This window comes from Meriones unguiculatus (assembly GCF_030254825.1).
Source record: "Meriones unguiculatus strain TT.TT164.6M chromosome 13 unlocalized genomic scaffold, Bangor_MerUng_6.1 Chr13_unordered_Scaffold_34, whole genome shotgun sequence".
NCBI lineage: Eukaryota > Metazoa > Chordata > Mammalia > Rodentia > Muridae > Meriones > Meriones unguiculatus.
Window position 1 is genome coordinate 5,678,252 of NW_026843646.1, and position 3,462 is coordinate 5,681,713.

A 3,462-nucleotide genomic window follows, 5' to 3' on the forward strand; every position below is an offset into this window, starting at 1 on the left:
AGAGCTGGTTCTTTGAGAAAATCAGCAAGATAGACAAACCCTTAATCAAACTAACTAAAAGGCAGAGATAAACTATCCAAATCAGCAAAATCAGAAATGATAAAGGAGACATAATGGCAGGTACTGATGAAATCTAAACAATCATTAGGTCTACTACAAAACTCTATATGCCAAAATATTTGAAAATCTAAATTAAATGGACAATTTTCTTGATAGATTCCATTTATCAAAATTAAATCAAGATTGTGTAAATAGATTAAATAGTCCTATATGCCCCAAATATAAGCAGTCTCAAAAGTATCCCTTACAAAAAAGCCCAGGGCCAGAGGGTTTCAGTGCAGAATTTTAACAGACCTTAAAAAGAGCTAACTCTAGTTTGTGTGCAAGGTGATAAGTATGCATCTATTTTCATTTTTCTACATGTAGACATCCAGTTAGAACAGCACCATTTGTTGAAGATGCTATCTTTTTTCCATTGTATGGTTTTGACATCTTTGTCAAAGATCAGGTGTCCATAAGTGTGTAGGTTTATTTCTGGGTCTTCTATTTTGTTCCATTGATCCACCATTCTGTTTCTATGCCAATACCATGCATTTATTTTTACTGTTGCTCTATATTACAGCTTGAGATCAGAGATCTCCAGAAGATCTTTCGTTGTAGAGGATTGTTTTAGCAATTCTGGTTTTCTTGTTATGCCATATGAAGTTGAGAATTTTTCTTTCACAAAACTAAAGTCCAAGTGGATCAAAACCTCAATATAAAACCAGACACACTAAACCTGTTAGAATAAGAAGTGGGGAAGAGCCTTGAACTCATTGGCACAGGAGACAACTTCCTGAACAGAACACCAATAGCACAGGCTCTAAGAGCAACAATCAATAAATGGGACCTCATGAAACTGAAAAGCTTCTGTAAAGCAAAGAACACTCTCCTCAGAACAAAATGACTACCTACAGATTGGGAAAGGATCTTCACCAACCCTATATCTGACAGGGGGCTAATATCCACTATATATAAAGAACTAAAGAAGTTAAAATAAAACAAATTAAGTAATCCAATTAAAAAATGAGAAACAGAACTAAACAGAGAATTCTCGATAGAGGAATACTGAATGGCAGAGAAATACTTAAAGAAATGATCAACGTCATTAACCCTCAGGGAAATGCAAATCAAAACAATCCTGAGATTTCACCTTACATATGTCAGAATGACTACTACCTAAAACTCAAGTGACAGCACATTCTGGAGAGGTCAGGGAGAAAGGGGAACTCTCCTCCACTGCTGCTGGGAATGTAAATTTGAATACCCACTCTGGAAATCAATCTGGAGCTTTCTCAGACAATTAGGAATAGCGCTTCCTCAAGATCCAGCCATACCACTTCTAGGCATATATCCAAAAGAGGCTCAAGTACACAATGAGGATATTTGCTCAACCATATTTGTAGCAGCTTTATTTGTAATATCCAGAAGCTGGAAACAACCCAGATGCCCCTCAACTGAAGAATGGACACAGAATATATATATTGGTATATCTACACAATGGAATACTCAGCAGTAAAAAAACAAGGAAATCATGAAATTTGCAGGTAAATGGGGGGAACTGGAAAAGATCATCTTAAAAGCAGAAAGACACACACAGTATATACTCACTCATATAGATATATAATATAGGATAAACCTACTAAAATCTGTACACTAAAGAAAGTAATCAAGAGGGAGAACTCTGGCTAAAATGTTCAATTCCAATCCAGAACAGCAAAGAGGATGGACATCAGTAGAAGGAGAAAATGGAACAAGTTAGGAGCCTGCCACAGAGGGCCTCTGAAAAGCTCTGCCCTACAAACTATCAAAGCAGATGCTGAGACAAATGGCCGACCTTTGAGGAGATTGCAGGGAATCTTATGAAAGAAGTGGCAATTAGTAAGACCTGGAAGGGAAAGGAGCTCCACAAGGAGAGCAACAGATCCAAAAAAATCTGGGCACATGGGTTTTCCCTAAGACTGATAGTTAAACCAAGTAGCATGCAGAGAGATAACCCAGAACCCCTGCACAGATGTAGCCCATGACAGTTCAGTCTCCTTGTGGTTTCCATAGTATTGGGTACAGGGCCTGTCCCTGACACAAACTGATTAGCCTGCTCTTTGATCACCTCCCCCTGAGGGGAGAGCAGCTTTACCAGGCCACAGAATAAGACAATGCAGCCACTCCTGATGAGACCTAACAGACTAGGATCAGAAGGAAGAAAAAGAAGTCCTCCCCTATCGGTGGACTTGGGGAGGGGCATGCATGGTAAAGGAGAAGGAATGGAACAATTGGGAGGAGAGGAGGGAGGAAACTACAGGGGGGGGATACAAAGTAAATAAAGTGTAATTAATTAAAAAAAGTAAAAAAAAGAGCTAACTCCAATTCTATTCAAACTATTCCACAAAATAGTAGCAGAATGAACATTACCAAACTCATTCTATGAAGACAGAGTCACCTTGATACCAAAACCTCACAAAGACCCAAAAAAAGAGAACTTCAAACCTATCTCTCTTAAGAACATTGATGCAAAAATACTCAATAAGATACTTGCAAACCAAAACCCAGAACACATAAGAGATATCATCCACCATGACCAAGTAGGCTTCATCCCAGGCATGCAGGTTCAATAGAAAGAAATTCATCACGGTAATCAATCATAAACAAACTGAAGGAGAAAAACCAAATGATCATCTTCTTAGATGCCAAAAAGGCATTTGACAAAATCCAATACCCATTCATGTTTAACTAAGTCTTGGAGAGATCAGGGATACAAGGCACATCCCTAAACATAGTAAAGACAAAATACAGCAAGCCTCTAGTCAACATCAAACTAAATGGAGAGAAACTTAAACCCTTTTCTATTTTAACTTGTACTTTAAATTATAAGATGAAAATGTTTTATTGGCTTGACCACAGCAAATTACTTACTAATAATGTAAGATTCTAAGCTTCGCCTGCTTATGAGTGAGGCTTACCTGCCATGGTAGAAGCCAGTCTGTGTTTCTGTCTTCTTTAGATCCCATTTCAATTTTGCTCAATAGCATTTTATGTAGGGCATGGGCCACTGCATGTACTGCACTCCATAAGGAATAGCTTGGCTCAGAAATAGACATCATATCATTTATTTTATCCTTAGTCTTTAGGGAACTATTCAAAGGACAGGGTTTAAAATTTCCACATTGCGAAGCAGGAGGTGAACAATTAAATTTGTCAATCCAGAGTTTAGAGAAGTAAACATCTCCTGGGTAATGGGAGGGTGTAAGGGCCTCAAGAAAGTGCTTGAAGCCAGGGATAGTTCTCTTCTTTAAAAATGATAAGCTTCCACTGAATAGGTTTATCATAATATGCTTTTCATTTATTATAGACTCTAAGTATGTCGAGTGTGGCTTTGCCAAAATCCACACCTTCTTTCTGGTTACAAAGATACTAATGTATACA